This window comes from Crinia signifera, chromosome 3 (assembly GCF_055691185.1).
Source record: "Crinia signifera chromosome 3, ASM5569118v1, whole genome shotgun sequence".
Classification (NCBI taxonomy): Eukaryota; Metazoa; Chordata; class Amphibia; order Anura; family Myobatrachidae; genus Crinia; species Crinia signifera.
Window position 1 is genome coordinate 65,332,368 of NC_139219.1, and position 20,697 is coordinate 65,353,064.

At 43.1% G+C, this 20,697-nt stretch overlaps 1 protein-coding gene across 1 annotated transcript in view; it reads right to left on the reverse strand.

Annotated features, from left to right (window-relative positions):
• KIZ (kizuna centrosomal protein) overlaps positions 1–20,697 on the reverse strand; it is a 139,043-nt gene that overhangs the window by 93,323 nt on the left and 25,023 nt on the right. The gene's annotated exons all lie outside the window — the stretch shown is intronic.

Genomic DNA, 20,697 nt, shown 5'->3' on the forward strand with positions numbered 1-20,697 from the left:
CAAAATGACCACTAAGTGGTGCAGGGGTAACTTGAGACACGCAGTTAGTCACAATTTGCACGAGAGAAGTTATATTTCCGTTAAAGTTCACTAGGTTTGTGGAGAAGCTGGAGGCTGCATAGTGCACAGTCAGGTAGGGAGGACTAAGGCAGAGAGGGAGAGTCACATAAAATTACATTCACACTCTTGACTGTTGCTACGGGCAACAACAGCAGCTTCCTAAGTACCAGTTTTCACAAGTCCCTAATAGATAAACCAATAAAAGACTGCGGACCTGTCGTTCAGATTGTTAATGCTGGAATAAGGATTCAATGGCTCACAATGTGCCAACATAGCAAATATATATTTTGTTTTACAGGAGTATTTCTGCAACCACCATTGCAAAATACACAATATCTAATTATCAACATAATATTTCTGCACAGCAGCAATAGTCAGGGCCTCTTTCTATATACTCCTTAGGTGCTGTGCACATTATGTTCTTGTGACTGCAGTGTGCGTGTCTGTCTCCTTTGAAGCATTAAGGGGGAAATTTACTAATATAAGGGTTCTATTTCACATGGGATGTTGCTATAGGCAACCAAATAGATCCTGTCCATTATCTTCTAGATGAAGGTGCTAAACATACAAGTAGAGTCTGATTGGTTACCCATAGCAACATCCCATGTGAAATAGAACTCCCATCTTAATAAATTTCCCTTTAAGTGACCACCATTGATTCCTACAAATCACAGTTGCTCCCCGTTCACAATATAGCACATGCCAAATTCAGCTATGATGGGAATGCTTAAGGGTCCTACACACGGGGAGATGAGCGTTCTGCACAATGCTAGATCGTTCAGATAACTCAGCGCACAGCACTGCACAGAGATGTGATGCTGAGCGATCTGTCAGGGGCAGTGCTCTCTTGTGAGAACACTGGCCCTTACACCGGCGATGATAGATTTATCCAGGATGCTGGATATTAACTGCCGATGCAATAGCGACGTGTAAAGTCACACATCACTATGCCCCTACACACGGAGCAATGTAGGGGCATTATCCAAGTGATCTAGTGGGATCGCTTAGAAAATGTCCGGGAATCGCTACTTATAAAGGCCCATTACTTTACAAGTGACAGACAGGCAGTCAGCCCCTAAATATTTAGGGCAAGAACTTAAGTGTGAGTTCTTATAATTACAAGGGAAGGCATTAAGGAGACTTGATCTATAGAGCACTATCCATGCAGACTTACCGCTCGTAACCAAACTAACCAATAATGGCTCAAGGCAGAAAGAATGAGTTGAAGGATGTCACAGACAGACTGGTCCTACTGTAGGGATCCGTAGATGTACAGTGCATTAACAAGCAAGATCAGAACTCTATGTTATTATCTGTTTAGGCACCAAAGAATCCAAGGCAAATGCCCACAAGGCATACTTACCGTGTAGGAAAGTTATGAAAATTCTAACCCATAGTAACCAGAATTGCTACCAATTTCTACATTAAAGTCTGACCGATTACTATGCAACTTCGGCATTTACCTGTGTCCCAATGTCCACTATTATTATATAGTCAAAATTTTGTGACTTGAAAAAGTTCTTAGCTTAATTTGAACACACTGCTTTATTTTGCTAAGTTAAAAAAAATAAAATAAATTTTTTAAATAAAATATATATATATTATATATATACAGGTTGAGTATCCCGTATCCAAAATGCTCGGGACCAGGAGAATTTTGGATAACGGATTATTCCGTATTTCGGAATATTTTAATATTTCAATGATGTATTTTGAAGTATCTTGCATTTATGCTGTATAAACACATAATATACACACAAATATATTTTATTACCACATAAAATACACACAAACATATTTTTATTGTTCAAAAAACAAGGTTTCAAAACGTGAAACAAAATGTGTGTACTATCTCAGCACTGAATTTGAATGCCAAGCAATCATTGTCTTGCACATACAGTGGCGGATTCAGGGGGGGGGCACCCGGGCACGTGCCCCCCCTGTCATTTATTTTGTAGCTGAGGACCAGGACTTTCCAACGAGCCCAGCCCCGTGTCTCTAGCCCCCCGGGAACCGGAGATATCGCCTGGCAAAGCTGTAACGTTTTTTCCCCATAGGATAATATGGGACCCGTCAATTCCGACCCCCACCCGGTTCCGACGGCTACCAGTTCCCGCTCTGGCATCATAGAAGCTTGTGGTTGATCTCTTTCAATTCCAAATCGCTGGGCCTTCAATATGATAGCAGGCTGGTCCATATCGGTCAATCTGTTCCAGAGATATTGCGTGTAAACCGATTTTTTTTTTTAAAATGTAATTTCATGGCTGTTCATGTTCTTTGAGGGCAGATTACTCTGGAACCAAACGTTCCAGTTTCACTGGACCAAAATCATTCAAAGCCCACTCAAAAGTTCTTCAATATGAAACTCATGTAAATGGGTCAGTTGCTTCCGAAGATATAGCCGGTTAAATGAGATAACTGGTTAAAGGGGGGGGGGGGGGGGGTGGTTTTCTCTCCCCCTCACACCAGAAAATGCAGGAACTAGGCTGGTGTAAAAGGGGCCAAACTGGGAATGCATTTTCTGGTGTGAAAGGGGTATTATTTAAAATAGCCGGGACCTGCAGTGCTCTGAATACAGCCAGGCTCTGCCCCTGTCAGTGGCTATCACTTCTGCCTGGCGGCGGCTGTCCCCCATTTACCGCAGGCATGTATTCCCCCTTTGCAATGAACATGTAATCCCACATGGCAACGAGCATGGAACCTCTGGCAATGAGCATGGAACCCTTGGCAATGAGCATGTAGATAAGCAGCACTTATGTAGCATAATTTTTAATAGGCATTATGGTGTTTGGCATAATACATAATGGCGTGTAAGTTAACGTGTAATGGACATTATGGTGTAAATGTTTAATGTGTGCCTTTGGTGGACAATGTCCCTGTTTATGAAGCGTATTGTGAATTTTGGCTTAATCTGTGTGGCATTATGTGAATTCTGGCTCAATCCATGTGGCATTATGTGAATTTTGGCTCAATCCGTGTGGCATTATGTGAATTTTGGCTCAATCTGTGTGGCATTATGTGAATTTTGGCTCAATCCGTGTGGCATTATGTGAATTTTGGCTCAATCCATGTGGCATTATGTGAATTTTGGTTCAATCCGTGTGGTATTATGTGAATTTTGGCTCAATTCGTGTGGCAGTATGTGAATTTTGGCTCAATCCATGTTGCATTATGTGAATTTTGGCTCAATCCATTTGGCATTATGTGAATTTTGGCTCAATCCGTGTGTTATTATGTAAATTTTGGCTCAATCCGTGTGGCATTATTTGAATTTTGGCTCAATCCATGTGGAGTTATGTGAATTTAGTTTCATTCCATTTGGCATCATGTGTAAGGGGGAAGTATAAAGGGGTCTAGTATTTTGTTGCATAATGTGTAGAAGTTGTATATGGTGTTGTAGACTACACTCAAGGACACACCTCTGTTGAGTGACCACACCCCTTTTCCTTCGCTTTTGTCTCCATGTTGGGCCTGCGTACTTTAAATGCCAGGGCCTATTTTTAATCCCATTCCCACGCTCTCTCTGCCACTCTCTTAGCATGTACACTGGCACCACTAACACTGCCCCTCCCCCACCTAAACCCTCTTTTATCATGGTGCCCCCCCTGTCATTTTATCCTGGATCCGCCCCTGAGTGCCAGTTACATATCATGTCCCCAGTGATGCTGTTACATATGTCCCTAGTGAGTTTTTAGCAAAAAGAAATTTTTTTTTCACTTTCTGGAATGTCCGTATTTCGGAATAATTCGGATACGGGATACTCGACACATATATATATATATATATATATATATATATATATATATATATATACACACACACACACACACACACACATGTGTGTGTGTGTGTGTGTGACACATGTGGATATCTAACAAAGGGGAGCAAATTCAAACATCCCCACTTATCATCTGAGTATAAGATTCAACTTGGTAACATGTGGTGTATATTATTACCTGCTTGTGTGGGTACTACTACATTGGTATGACAAGCCGCAAATTTAAAGAGATGATGGGCGCACATCAGTCCTCCATTAAAGCCACCATCCTGTCCTTTTTAAGGTGAGCATAGTGATCCCTGAGGATGGGCACAAGGTCCCGAAACATATTGGATTAACTTTTTCAAATAAAGTTTTTTTGCTAAAGAAATCCGTGAGTGCCTTCTTATACATACACTCTACAAAGGGCTGTGAGGCCCAATTTGGATGGCACCGGGTCAGTAATCTGATACTCAGCAGAAGAGTGCTCTACACCATGGGAGATATATAGTGGTTCTCTTCTCTAGCACGCAATGGCACTCCAGATTATTCTCAAATATTCTATAAATATAAGGTAAGTGGTCAGACTATCTTCCTAGTGGGAGCAATGTGCACTGTGGGGATCTAAAGATTCTGAACTTTGGATCCCCACAGTGCACATTGCTCCCAGTAGGAATATAGTCTGGCGGCTGACCTTATATGTATATTTATAGAATATTTCTGAGCACATTAAGCTTATACAGTGAGGATTCATCTCCTTTTTTGGATTTCCATTGATAAATCTGGGAAACTTCATATTTGGATCATTAATTTAAAGTTAAAGTGATCTGTTATACCTCTGACAACTAAGGTGTTACCAATTTGTTGTTGACCCTGATGAAGTCATGTTATTGACGAAACGCGCTGGTCCTTGTGCGTTCATATGCAGATCATGAACATCTGACATCGGAAAAAATTCAATTTATGCTGTTTTATTGTATTAATATTTGTTACTTTTTAACTGCTATGCCCACTAGGCAATTTTATTAAATATTGCATTTATAAAACTGTCTACTCATTGATAGCGCCCTCTGAACCTTTGATACCTAACTCCCGGTCCCATCTAACAGTGGATATCATATACATACACACACACACACAAAACACAAATCTCCAAAGTTAAGTTGCGCTAGTTATAATGACACTCTGTTCCCTACTAGTTGGAACCAACACTTTAACACACCAACAATAGTGTATTCAGCGCCCTTAAATATGTGATGTCCTTGAAACAATTCTCAATGGATAAAACATGGATAAATAGAGAAAGAATACACTTATAACTTCTTGTTTTGAACTTCTTGTTTTTCCTTTTAATTTTCAAAAGCGGTGATCAGTAACCAACGCATTTCGTCTCGGTTAGAGACTTCATCAGGTTTTTTTTTATCTTCACAGTATTTATGCCTATATTGGCTCAGAAAATATGCATTGAGACTCCAAATTTTATAGCAATTGGCAACTGTTAATGTTAATGAGTTGTACTTCCTATTATAGGGTAAATGCCTTTAGGTGACTTAATAGGAGGGATTCTGTTATAAGGAATAGGGTCCAATAGGACAAATATTTGATACACCTCCTATAAGTTTCAAATAGCAACCAACCTCCAGTCATACATCAATGTAGTCCTCAAAATGGTACTTGTGTATTATAGCGGCGCCCATCGCATACCAAAAGGCATGCGATGCAATATCGCGCAATATTGTACAATGTCATACAATTTGAAAATGGTATGACATTGTATATGGCACACAATGCCATACAATGCGATGCGATTAAAAATTGTATAAGCACCCTAACGGGTGCTTACAATGTTAAATGCACCCCCACGCCACCCCACCCCCCCACTATAAACGTGAACCGGAAGCGTGGCAAGCGCAACGAGCCCGCAAGGGGCGGCGGTACGCGTCCTCCGACCTTTTCATACCCCCACTATCCACGTCGGCGTGGAGTTGAGAATAGAATAGAGCCCCGCGAGGGGACGCGGATACCTGTGAAGCCCGCAAAGGGACGCGGATACCTGTGAAGGTATCCGCGTCCGCTCGCCAAGCTTCGGGCTCGGTGGCTCGCTGCGCTCGCCACACTTTCTATTCTCAACTCCACACCGACGTGGATAGTGGGGGTATGAAAAGGTCGGAGGACGCGTACCGCCGCCGCTCGCCACGCTTCGGGTTCACGTTTATAGTGGGGGGGGTGGCGTGGGGGTGCATTTAACATTGTAAGCACCCATTTGGGTGCTTAAAAGCCCCCTTTTACTGTGCTTATACAATGTTTCTTCGCATAGGGGGCAAAAATCGCGTTGCATCGCATGCCATCGGGTGCATGGCATGCGATGCGATAAAAACATTGTGCGATGGACATCGGGGGCGCCACTATAATACACAAGTACCCTCAAAATTTATAGACCATTAGAATACAAGGTAGACCAATGGAATTATTCCCTATCTCAATCTTATGTGTGTGCTCTTTGGAGTCCAGCCAGCAAGTGCATTATTATGTCAGCAAAACGGTAAGAACCTTCAAAGAAAGGGCAGTGGTCTAGTGAGCAGCCAGTGGCTCCCCACTTTGCAGAAGCAAGGCACTCTCTAGCCTCCCTTAGGTACTGTATCACATCATAGAACAGATCCCAAATCCCAAAAGAGGGGGTTATAGGGGTCTATATGGTGTCTAGCCTATGTCAAGCTGAGAGCCGCTGGATCCATAGGCTAGACACCTTGGCTCCAAGGGGGTTCAACGAACATGCAGGATTATCCTTTTTTCTATAAAGACCTCTCAAATAGCAGTAGGTGATGTAGCAGTAATATTTCATGATGGTTGACACGTGTCAACCTAAGTGGTAGTAGAACGACATTGCACAATGTGGCGCAATCTCTAACAACCGCTTTAATATTACACATTAGTCAGCTTCTGTATATATGATGGATTGGGAAGCCGTCATCTATTAGAATGAACTTAGGTCTACAGTCATTAGGTCGACCCCACTAGGTCGACTGGCAGGAAGGTCGACCTGACTTAAGGTCGACATGACTTAAGGTCGAATTTAGATAAAGGTCGACATGAGGAAGGTCGACTGGTCATAAGGTCGACATGGGGTTTTGCACTGTTTTTTGAGCCGACATGTGCCGACAGGCGGTATTTCATGCCCTACCATCCACTAGGGCGTGGAGGAGGTTATTAAAGCTGTGGCGAGCGAAGCGAGCCACCGTGCCCGAAGCATTGCGAGCGAAGCGTGCGATGCGAGGGTCCGATTCTCATTGCCAACTGTGTACATGTCGACTGTGTCGACATTCGGATAAAAAAAACCAGTGAAAAACCCAGGTCGACCTTATGACCAGTCGACCTTCCTCATGTCGACCTTCATGCAAATTCGACCTTAAGTCATGTCGACCTTGGCCCATGTCGACCTTAAATCAGGTCGACCTTCCTGCCAGTCGACCTAGTGGGGTCGACCTAATGACTGTAGACCTAAGTTCATTCTGATAGATGTACCAATTCCGATGGATTAGAATAATGTTATTTTATTACATTTTATTCAGCATTTTGCACACATATTACCTATTTGTCACCTATTTAGTTTATTTTGTCACTAGATGTGATATAAAAGCATCACTTAGTATTTATACATTTATTTATTAACAGTTTCTTATATAGTGCATACGCAGCGCTTTACATAGTATAGTTGAACATTCACATCAGTCCCTGCCCCTGTGGAGCTTACAATCTATATTCCCCATACAATCTATATTCCGCACACACATTCATTCTAGGGTTAGATTTGTTGGAAGCCAATTGACCTACCAGTATATTTTTGGATTGTGGGAGGAAACCGGAGTACAAAGAGTAAACCCACGCAAACACGGGGAGAATATACAAACTCCACACAGTTAGGGCTATGGTGGGAATCGAACCCATGACCTCAGAGCTGTGAGGCAATAATGCTAACCATTGCACCGTCCGTGATGCCCCACATACATCAGTATCACTGATTATATAAATGTTAATTGTATCACACCTGTTATGTCAGGTTCGCTTTACGCCTGTCCATTTACTACGGGACAATGGCGCCCGGAAGTGATAACGGCGTGCATTCTGAACTGAACAGAGAGGTATAAAGTTATGATATATATATATACACACACACTCACACTTTAGTAAATATACCCCTAAAATACTAACACAAATAACAGTTGCCAACTTCACATTTGCAATTCTCTCTGCCTTTTTCATACCCACGCTTTCATTACGCTAAAGAATTTTCGGTACTTGTGTATTATCTGGGCGCCCGATTTTTTCATCGCATGCCACTACTTAAGGCATGCGATGCGATTTTTCATTGTAAAGACCCGATTTTTTATTGTATAGTCACCCATGAGTGATTTCATACCTCCACTATCCAACTACGCATGGAGTGGAATTTATATAGTGTGGCGAGCGCAGCAAGTCACGAGCCCGAAGCGTGGCGAGCGCAGCGAGCCCCGCGAGGGGCCACGGATTACCTTAGATGTATTCTGCTTCCCCTCGCGGAGCTCGCCACGCTTCGGGCTCGCCACACTATATAAAATCAACTCCATGCGTAGTTGGATAGTGGGGGTATGAAATCACCCATGGGTAACTATACAATTAAAAATCGGGTCTTTACAATGAAAAATCGCATCGCATGAATTGTATGCCACTATATTGCATGCGATGCAAAAATCGGGTGCCCAGATATTACACAAGTACCAAATTTTTTTCAATTACAGTAAAAAAAAAGGTACTCTTTACCTAGCACGGCGCCCATCGCGACCATCGCGACCATCGCATGCACTAAAAAACGGGTGCGATGCGATGCCCGCGATGGCCGCGATTTCCCATAGGGACCAATGTTAAAAATCAGATTGGTCGCGATTTTAGTGTTAAAAGTCAGATTGGTCGCGATTTTTACATAGGAATCAATGTTAAATGGGCCACAGAGCCCTAATAGTCCCCCTGAAGTGTGAAATGGCCCCCACAATTTTTAACGCCACCCCACGATCAACGTGAACCCGAAGCGTGGCGAGCGCAGCGAGCCCGCGAGGGGCGGCGGTACGCGTCCTCCGACCTTTTCATACCCCCACTATCCACGTCGGCGTGGAGTTGAGAATAGAATAGTGTGGCGAGCGCAGCGAGCCACCGAGCCCGAAGCGTGGCGAGCGCAGCGAGCCCCGCGAGGGGACGCGGATACCTTCACAGGTAAACGCGTCCCCTCGCGGGCTTCACAGGTGTCCGCGTCGCCACGGACACCTGTGAAGCCCGTGAGGGGACGCGTATAACTGTGAAGGTATCCGCGTCCCCTCGCCACGCTTCGGGCTCGGTGGCTCGCTGCGCTCGCCACACTATTCTATTCTCAACTCCACGCCGACGTGGATAGTGGGGGTATGAAAAGGTCGGAGGACGCGTACCGCCGCCCCTCGCGGGCTCGCTGCGCTCGCCACGCTTCGGGTTCACGTTGATCGTGGGGTGGCGTTAAAAATTGTGGGGGCCATTTCACACTTCAGGGGGACTATTAGGGCTCTGTGGCCCATTTAACATTGTTTCCTATGTAAAAATCGCGGGCATTGAGCCAATTAACGCTAAAATCGCGACCAATCTGACTTTTAACATTGATCCCTATGGGAAAATCGCGGGCATCGCGTCGCACCCGTTTTTGATTTACCCGCGATGCCCGCGATTTTTTACCCCCGTGCTAGGTAAAGAGTACCAAAAAAAAAATGTTTTTATTTTCTTGTTACACTTAATGAGGTTTCCATTACGATTCTACCAATAGAAATACTCTTCCTAATAAGCTCCACCTTCATCGGGGATATTCAACATGCAGCCCGGCATCTGCTGTGGAGCTACACTACCCAGCATGTTCTACCACAGTTTTGCTATTAGGGTATGCAAAAAACGGTGGCAGGATATGCTGGGATATATAGTTCCCCACATTTAATATCCTCAATTTACACGGTTTCATCTAATCTGAGCAAATAATCATTAACCCTTTGAGTGGCAGCATAAGAGATGTGGAAAAACACCCGCTAAAAATGCCAGCATAACTCACATTTGTTATGTAAATTCAAATAAAAAATGTTGTGTTAAAAAAAATATATTATATTTCATATATAAGGTAAATATTACAGGTCATTATGAGGAATAAAAATGTTTGCTTGCCAATTTTTACGTCTATTTTGTCAAATTGACTAAAAAAAAAAGATCATACAGAGTTGTCTGAACAGCGTATTCAACACAATCCTTCTAGATGCAGTTCTCATTACATTAAGGTAATAACTTTCATTTCATTGTAGAGGGCACACTGCCTGCCAGCAATTATTTGGAAAACGCGTACTTGACTTCAGGAGCAATGACCACCTCCATTATTAGTTCAGCTTCGATACCAGTGTAGAGTACTGCTTGGCACAGGCTAAAACAGAGGCCCTGACTTCAGTTCCTAGGCAGAAGCAAATATATATAAAGCAGTGGTTCTCAAACTCGGTTCTCAGGACCCCACACAGTTCATGTTTTCCAGGTCACCCGACAGGTGCACTCATTACTCACTGACACATTTTAAAAGATCCACAGGTGGAGCTAATTATTTCACCTGTGATTCTGTGAGGAGACCTGCAAAACAGGCACCGTGTGGGGTCCCTGGGGACCGAGGTTGAGAACCTGTGATATAAAAGTAAAGTAGTTTCCCTGTACCTAGAAGATGTATATCGCCAGGAGTGATCATGAATAGGAAAACAAGGAAAACCGTTCCGGAGACAGCGGAGAGTGCAAGGACACATTTGTCCCCTACTCACGATGCCGCTTTGTGAAACATTTTCCGTTCTGCGAGGATCAAAAGCCCTATCCTGGGATTTCAGTGAAACCGAGCATAATACAAGCGTACTGCACTACTAAAAGTCACACAAACTTTTAACGGCCACACAGAAGGGAACGAGCAAGGAGAACCGTAGAAACAACTTCCTGCAGACACATTAATGCCAACTAAACACCAAAGGGGAATGGAGGGAAAAAAAGGAAACTCAGACCTTATTCCTACTTAAAAAAATGTGTGGCCTCTGTTTCTTTTCTGATAAGAGTCTTAAATACCAAACAGTTAACTGCACAATAAAATTCACTGGCAGCAAGGCTGCCTGCTTGGCAGATATAGAAAGCAGGTAGAAAGAGGAAAAGGTAATTTCTTGGCTGAATGATTCCATCGGTAGCTATAGGGCAAAGTAGAAAGTCTTTCACTAAAGTAGCAGTAGATTCTTCTATCAATCTGCAGCACACATACTCTTCCAAGGGGATGCATTAAATATGAAAATCATATCCTGTTATCATCTGTTTCCAGCTTTCAGCCCAGTAAGCTTTCCTTAATGAATGCTGCAGCCTAAGGGACAAGCCCGCTGTTGGCTCCTCTGAATAATGGAGAGATGTTACCAGTTCTGCTTATTACAATATTGACTTGCTGAGGGGGATTCACGCAGTCACAAGTGACTACACTTGCCAGCATGCTCCAAGTTATTACGCCATGTTTTTAGACATTTCATCTGAAAGGGCTTTGCTGGGATTTTTTTTTATTTTATTTTTTTTAAGTGAAGAAAGAAGCAATAGCCTTGAACGGCATCATTTATATGGAGATAGTAGGAGGGATTAGTGGCCTGCATTACTACAGATACATAACCGAATACATTTCAGCTCTTTCTGTCACACATTTTTTTCTCTCCTCCTGACAGTCCTGCAGATATGTCATCTGTTTCCTCTCCTTTGTAAAAGAGGGGGGATAAAGTACACAACAAACAAATCAAATAGCTGTCTTCTGCTGCGCTTCACGGACCGGTATAATAATATTCTGTAATGTGTGCTAATAACACGGGATCACGGCAAAGATGGGAACAGAGCAAAGACTGGAATCCATTTAAAGAATTTAAATAACTAAATAACTCTGGAGTTTATGACTAGACTGAATTAAGTCAAACATTTAATTATAATAATAATAGATAAGTTTAAGGTGAGCAACAGAAAAAATATAATTAGTAATTAGGCTAGCAAAAATAACAATAAATTCTTGCAAAATACATAGGGATGACCGGGGGTTAGAATTAGGGTGGCCAATCCCGGGATCGGGGGGATCCCGGGATTTGGCCCTAAAAACGCCGGGATTTGAATCCCGGGATTGGAAGTTCCAATCCCGGGATTGCGGGATTGGCCTGCGCATGCGCGAATCTAATGTCGGGCAGCGCTGAGACCAGCTCAGACGCTGCCCGGCTTCTCCCAAACCCCGGCGCGCTGCTCTGTGGCTGCGTGCAGCGTGACCTGATGTCAGAGGTCACGCTGCGCAGCGCGTCTGATGCTCCGTGCACGCTCACCGCTAGGTACCTGTGTATTCACTGCTGCCCGGATACTGCGACGTCAGTCTCCCGCACATCTGCAGGCCTCCAGACCACCGCTGCCCGGCTACCGCACATCTGTCCGCCTCCAGACCACCCGCACACGGCCCCCAATGAAAGCCACCGGCCTCTGAACATCACTGCCCGGCTCCCGCAGCAATGGCCGGGTGAGTTAGACTGGGTTTGGGGGGGACTAAAGTTCGTCATTATATTGACGAACTCAATCCCAGGAATCCCGGGATTAGGCATTTTTCAATCCCGAATCCCGGGATTGAAAAATAGCCCCGGGATTGGCATCCCAAACAAGGGTTAGGTAAGTATACTTGCCTCCCCCCTGGCCCCCCACAACCTTCCCTATTAGAACCTAACTATAACCCTCCTCCCCCCTCAGCCTGACCCTAACTCTTCCCGCTAATACCTAAACCTAATCAGCCCACACCCCACCGCTTAAGCCGAACGCGCCAGCCTTGCAGCCCAGCCCAAGATCTTTTGCTCGCAGCCTAACTCAAACCTCCTCCTCCCTCCAGCCTAACCCAAAGTTCCACCCACAAACCTGACCCTAACCTACTCTGCTAGTGCCTAAACCTAAACACCTAGCTGCCTAACCCACCCCTCCTTTTAAGGTGCCTAACCCTAACCAACCCTTCCTCATAGCCCAACCCTAAGTCCGACCACTAATTCCTAAACCTAACCCCCCTTTCCCCGGGTGCACACTAGTGCTGGCCGCATACTCACTGTTTGGCATCCCGGCAGTCGGGATTCTGGCTACGGCATCCTACATGACGTTGGGTTTCCGCCACTGGTCTCCCAGTGGTAGTCAGGATGCCGGCATCTGTATACTGAACGCTGGCGTCTTCACTGCAAGAAGGGCTATATAAATCAACCTAGGCACACATGCACTACAATCTGGTCCTTGGCAAAACCATCAAGCATCCAAACAATAGTGAATTTTGGGTCACACCATGAAGTAATTGTACTGTACACTGTGGAAGGGGTTAAAAGTATTGGTGCAACACGACACGGACAGCTACTTAAAACATGTTATTTTGTAGAACAGGCTCTGTAAAGATAAAGGTCAGTGCCGTCATAAAGAGAGGCAAAGATAAGGAGTGCTGAGATTTCTTTTTTTATAGAAAATAAAGAGAGTGTCAGAAACTGTAGATTCATATTTCTATTTTCTACTACCAGTGCATAATTGCTGGGCCTGAGGAATTCAATTAACAACAACTGTAATGCCACATTCTATGAGAGCATGGTAAATATCATTTAAATTGGGAGCAAGTATGGCTAGCCAGCATTTGTTGTCTATACAGTATGTAAACTATGGACTGTATGTCAATAGGGCATAAAATTAAAACAGGTCACACTCCTTGGAACACTCCTATTTCAGGATTATCCCGTTGAAGCGGCTTGCTCAGATTTCAATAAAGCATGGAGTCGCAAATGGGAGCAAATTTCTGGGGGATGTACTGTATGTAATTTATATTATTTTAAAAAGTTATCAATGGGGGGGGGGGGGGACAATTAGAGATTTCAAAAGTAATCATCGGGTTGATCAATTAGCTCATCCCCGTCAGTCCATGAGAGTAAGTCCAGCTGCACTCACAGTAGAACCACAGAGCTGTGCACAAGAATCTGCGAGTTCAGGGATAGATCAGGATGTGAACGATGACAATGTTGGCCATTCAAAGATATAAAGCCTACTTTATGGTTATTTTATTTAGAGGTAGTTCTCATATAACTTGGAGTTTGATGTATGCTTTGGGTCATTGCTTTGCTGTAGGATTAGGATAAACCCTTGGCCAACTAGGTATTGACCAAATAGTATTGCCTAGCACTGCAAAATGCTGTGGTAGTCCTTTTGGTTCAGAGTGCCAGTCACTTTAAGCAAGTCGCAAACTCAGGATTAAGCAAAAGACCCAGACCATCATGCTTTGTCTTCAGAGTTTTATTAATAAGCAGCAGTTTTTAGAAGACGCCACTGCAATATGGGGATAATTCTGGTTAATTTGTAAACGCCTTCTTTAATGGATAAAACCATGTGCACTGCAGGTGGGGCTGATGTAACATGTGCAGAGAAAGTTACATTTGGGTGGGGTGTGTTCAAACTAAAATCGAAATGTTATTGTCGATTGTGGAGTCTAAAGAACTTCGGACCATTAAATGAAAACTGTTATCCCAAAGAGTTATGTATGTAAAATGTTCAAATGTGAAAAAACTGCTTTGTGTGTCTCCATACATGCAAACTATTCAGATTTTAGCAGAACTTTAGGGACTGTCCTGCCATCGCACCCAACGGCGTAACTGATGTAGTTGCAGCTGCTATGAGGCTGCCTCAGGGGCCTGCTAATCCCCATGTATCCACTCATGCCAGAGCCAAAAGCTTCTGTGGTGGTGTCTGTGACTCCTCCCAGTAGGAGAAGATTGGAGGCTTGGCTGTCTAGCATGAAAAGCAGTGGCAGAGCCAAGTTAAAAGGGGGAGAGCGGACTGAAAATACGCAGGCTCGGTCTGGCCAGGTGGGGCTTCTTTGGTACCATCAGCCTTGTAGGTCTGCCCTCCACCAGACGGGTGGGACTAAACCTACTGCCCCTGCCCACCATCTGCAACCTGGCTTGTTGTGTTTCATGTATTAAGGAGCCAGCCCTGCAGCACAACAAATAGAGAATAGAGGGTGGGGTGGGTCGTATCTCACCCTGTCTGCACTATGACTAGCATGAAGTATTGGCCTATCACAGAATTATGTGTGTGTGTAGGGAGAGAGACAGAGAATAAATATATAATTCATATAGGTAATTATTGTGTTCACTAATATCATATTTGTAGGTGAGGGATGGGATGTATGATAGCTACAAAGTTACATAGTTGTTGGGGTTGAAAATAGACATGAGTCCATTAAATTCAACCTACAAGATTTCCTGCGGTGTAAATTACCTGGATAAAATTACTCCTTATCCTTTATATGCCAGGATCAACCTAAAAACAGTTATCCTATTTACTGCTAAGTACCTTATGAATTATGGTTATGTCCCTGTATACCTTTTTCGGCTAGAAATTTGTATATCCCTTTTTTTAAATGTATCCATTGAGTCTGCCATCGCTTTTTTCAGGTAGAGTATTCTATAACTTTACTGCCCTTACTGTGAAGAAACCCTTCCTTCGCTGGTCTTCTCCTCCAACCTTAATGGTGAAACCTCATGGTAAACAACTCACCTGATAGCTCTCTGTATTGACCCTTTATATATTTATAAATCAATATAAATATTGATCATATCCCCTTTACTGCCCTGTACACAGAGTTCGATTTGGTCTATTTTTCTTTTCAATTTTGATTGTATAAGCAAAAATGTATACATATCTTTCTTGGCTAACCTTTCCTCATTAATATGAGGCCCCAGCACTGAACCTTGTGATACACCACTTAAAACGTTAGACCAGGGGTCCTCAAACTATTTTGCTCTGGGACCCCATCAGACAATAAAAATAATGACAGGACCCCAGCAAGTTACTGCAGAAGGTCATCACATCACATGTGTAGTCAGCAGACAGCACATACATGGCAGCATTGTGGAGGCATAAAATGATGGGAGGAGTCTAAAATAACAGACAACTCAAAAGATTTTTCATACTCTTTGAATCAATGACTGAGATTAGAAAAGTAATCCGCCTGATGGTCAGCAACATGGAGTCGCGACCCCATACAGAGAAGGTCTGAACCCACTTTGGGGTCAGGACCCAGTTTGAGAACCGCTGCGTTAGACCATTTTGAAAATGTTCCATTAACAGCAACTCTCTGTTCCCTATACTCCAGCCAATTTTTAGCCCAAGCTCAGATTTTGCTTCCTATACCCAGTTCCCATATTTTGTAGATCAACCTTATGCGAAGAACCGTATCAAAGGCCTATGCAAAATATAAGTAGACCACATCCACTGGTCTAAGTTCCCACTCACTTACTCACACAATATAATTAAATATAGTTTGACATGATCTATCCCTCACAAATTCATGTTGGTTCCCACTTATAATCTTTTTTTGGATCCATGTAATCCAGAATGCTATCCTTTATAATACCCTCCAATAAGTTTCCTACTATCAATTTAAGACTTGTCTATAATTTCCTATTTGTGTCTTCTTACCCTTTTTAAATAGAGGCACTACATGTGCAATTTGCCCGTCACTAGGCAGGCCCACTAAGGCCCTGGAGATTTATTTATTTATTTCTATTTTGCATAGACGCTTACGTAATTCTTCCTCGGTAAATAAAGTATTAAGTATTGTGACATTATGCTTTCTTATGTTTTGTAATGTTCCCACCATGCTTTACTCTAGTAAACACTGATGAAATGAATGCATTCAATACCTGATTTTTCCTTATTATCAGTAATCAATCCATCTTGATAAGGATCTCTGGGTAGAGTGGGGTGGTATGTATTTATTGGTGTGTTTAGGTAAACAGTTGGTAAAGGAGTGTCGGTTGATGGGCTGGTATTTAATCATGAGGCTACTAGGGCAGCAGTGGGTAGAGGCTTTCAGGTGATGGGTTTATATGTAATCATGAGGGTAGTTAGTGCAGAAGTGGGTAGGGGTGTCTGGTCATGGGCTGGTATGTAATCATGAGGGTAGGTGTCACTATAAAAACTGGGGCAGGGGGTTCAAGATTTTGCTATGTGGTCCCACACATTTCTAATTTTGCTCCTGGTTCCGCCCCTGTCTGAGCAGAGCAAAGATGAGGAACATTGTGTCTAATTTGCAGATACGAGCTCGCAGCTGACAGCCGATATACACCAATAAAACAGACGAGACACACTCACGGTCACTATGTACAAATATATAAGTTAGGCCCACAGTTCATTACTGAATTAAGAAGAGAGTGTGCACATATTAGTAAGATTTATATCTATCATCTTGTAGCTATACAATATGATAGCTGTAAATATTCATACCGTGCGACTAGAACGCTTCCTGCTTCAACTCTTTACTGAGCCGAAGTAGGAAGCTACACCGACCAGATGTATTAACATCTGGTCTCCCAGAGTGGTGAAGTGAAAGCTCCCCCTCCAGTGATCACCATAGAGCGCACAATGGTTCAGCCTAGTGCTGATGTGCTGTGTCTCGGTGTCCCTGGGCTCCTCTGGGCATGCACAAGATCTCGTTATTATCATGGGATCACCTTTTGCCGCCCAAAGCCGGCAGCTGCCGCACACAGGGAAAGAGCTGGCCCCTCCTGTCCATATAAGGCAACAAAAGCCACAGCTGTTGATCAATAGCTGCTGTTGTTGGAACGGTCAGGGCCATCTTTTAGAAAGCAGCAGTGGCATAGATAGGGTAGCATAGTGCCAGTGCCCTGCATGCATATGCCATAACTTTAATAAATCAACGCACATAACGCCCACAGATTTACTCCCCCCTCCCATAATACCCAGCCCTCAGAGAACTGGGTAGTGATCATTTCCTCTCAGTAACAACAAGTTGAGGATGTAATATAACAAATGTGTGACGTGATGAGGAGACCCCAGGCATTAGCAGTGCACACATCTCCTACCCAGGGCCTTTCTGACGGTCACTCCGCCTGGCATGGGCATTGATGTGAACAGTGTATGAGGTGTAAATACTAAATAACAAGACTGTACAATAAATCATATTGTGGGAATTAAAGGGATGTGGGGAAACAACCTTGGAATATCCCAAAACAGTTTTGAAAGTTTCACTTCTCAGAAGTTTATTTTAAACTAAGAAAAACAAAGAAGAGTAACATAATAACGCAACTTAATTTTTACTTAATTGACCAAAACGGCCACCAAATCTTTCCATATGTTAATAGAGGCTTACAGGGCAGATTGTATGATGTGTGTACGTGTGTTTGAGGGGAAAGAAAGATTTATTGATGAGGATGCTGAAGAGGAGGAACTTCCTGGAAGGCTTTGTACATGAAAATAAATGAAAATGTGGAAAAATGGTTTTAATTAATTATCGTATCAGCATCCAAATGAAAGCAGAAATGATAAACATGGACAAACAAACTGTTAGGCAAGTTTAGCATCAGCATCTTAAGGAGCGAAAAGTTTGTGCTAAAATGGTTCCAAGGCCTCTCACTGCTGAACGGAAGAAACTTAAAGAAATTTGTAACAAATTCCAGTGGATTCACATGTTTAATGGTGCCCACACACAGGGAATTATTCGAGTTCACTCTTTCTGACAAATTCCTTCTTAGATGGACAAAATCATGTGCACTGCAGGCTGCTTTATTTTTACACTGCAATATAGATCTCACTTTGAAGTAAAACCCCGCCCAAATCTAATTCTCTCTGCACAAGTTAAATCTGCCCCACCTGCAGTGCACATGGTTTTGTCCATCTAAGAAGGATTTTGTCAGAAAGAGTGAACTAGAATAAGGCCCACAGTATGTTCTGTACAGCACGCGTACTAGATCACATTGCATTAGATCAATTGCATGTGATGCGCTACAACAGCGTGTGAATTGAACTAGATGCGATGCGATCTACGACAGAAAGTACAGGCTGCACATACTTTTTGAACTTGCAACATGCAATGCACGGGAGCGCGCATCGCAAGCCAAAAGGAACATGTGTGTAGGCACCATAAGATACGGAGACATAACACCAGTCCATGCACTGTAAAACACCATCATAAACAACAAAAATGAATTCTTTATATCAAATTGATTTCTTTGATATAAAGGATGTTATTTTAAAATACTGGGTATCAGAAACACAACGATGAATCTACATTACTACAAAAAGTTCTAGCAACATTGCAAGAAAAAAAAAAAAAAAGGCAGAAGAAAAAGGCCAAAAGGTATAGAAAAATGATTTCACTCTCCATCAGCACAATGTATCAGCACACACAACTCTCTCTGTGAAGCAGTTTTTGGCCAAGAAACAGATTGCAGTGCTAAAACACCCTACATACTCGCCAGACCTAGCACTGTGTGGCATTTTTTCCCCCTAAAGTTAAAAAGGCAACTTTTTCAATTCGTTGGACACCAAACAAGATTTTAAAATTGCCAATGCACACCATCAGACCCCTCACAGGAAAAAAAATCCAGTAGCACCCACTTGAAAAACACAGTTACCAAAAAAATTAAATATATTGGCCCACATATGAAAACAAGAGAACTAGTTGACATCTCTAGATCTGGGTGATGTACTAAGGCTGGGGTAGCCAACTCCAGTCCTAGAGAGCTACCAACAGTTAATGTTTTCCAGATCTCCTCACAGAATTACAAGTGAAGTAATTAGCTCCACCTGTGGCTCTTTGAAAATGTTTCAGCACCTGTGCAGCAGCTAGGTTGTCTGGAATATGTGAACTGTTGGTAGCTCTCGAGGGCCGTGGTTGGCTACCACTGTTCTAAGGGAACAATCCTATTAGCTATGAAGCAGGCAAGTTGCTGTCGCATTGGTGTAGAAACTTTGGCTATGGCAACATTATTCACCCACTTTTCTGCCATATCTCACCGCAGTCAAGGAATTTTGTATGTAGCCCTATGGGGTTGAAGAAAAAAACCTTGAGTTTGGCATACTTACTCGCATTGCTAATTAAATTAAGATTCAATTAACCCACAAGGCCAAATAGGTTATGTTCTCAGAATGAGATATTGGAAAAACAAGGTGAATACTAAAAATAAAAAAGGTTATCAGCTTTTGTCTATCATTTTCTAGAATGCAATAGAGAAATGATAGACAGAACCTGATTGGTTGCTATAGGCAACATCACCTCTATTAATTTTTAGAAGCTATAGTAATTTTAATCCTTAATGCATACATTAGTGCGACTTGTCTGAAGGGCAAGTCGTATCCGAATCCCCTTGAACTCCACCGGCAGTTCCAGAGGAGTCCCTTCATTCGATTTGGCACTTGATATAGCGAGTGTAAAAGGACTCCCCGGGAACTATCGGGCAGTTTAAGGGAAATCGGATGCGATATATCGCAGGTGCTAAAAAGCTCCTGCAAAAGTGCACTGTCAGCTGCACATCTGATTTCTCCTTCGTGCAGCACATCTGACGTCCATACCGACCTAACGCACACGCGACCGCACATCGGTTCGGATGTGATGTCAAACACATGCGATTTGGCCACTTTTCACCTGATTTCTCTCCCCGATCTGTCGGAATCGGGTGAAAAGTGGTCAAATCATACTAGTGTATGGGGGCCTTTAGAGTTAACATTATGCTGCTTTCACATTGCCTAAACGTTTGAGACCCGGTATTTTGAAAAGGTATATTACCGTTTAAACCCCTTTCACACTGCACATTTCACACTGCACATAAATACCGGGTCTCAAGCAGGTATGCAGTGTGAAAGCAGGACAGACAGTAGCTATAAGACAGGGTAGTGCATATGTAGTGAGCCGCTCATTACATATGCACATATGTAATGAGTGCAGTGCATATGAATGAGCCGAACATTACATATGTGCATGTGTAATAAGTGGCTCATTACATATGTACATATGT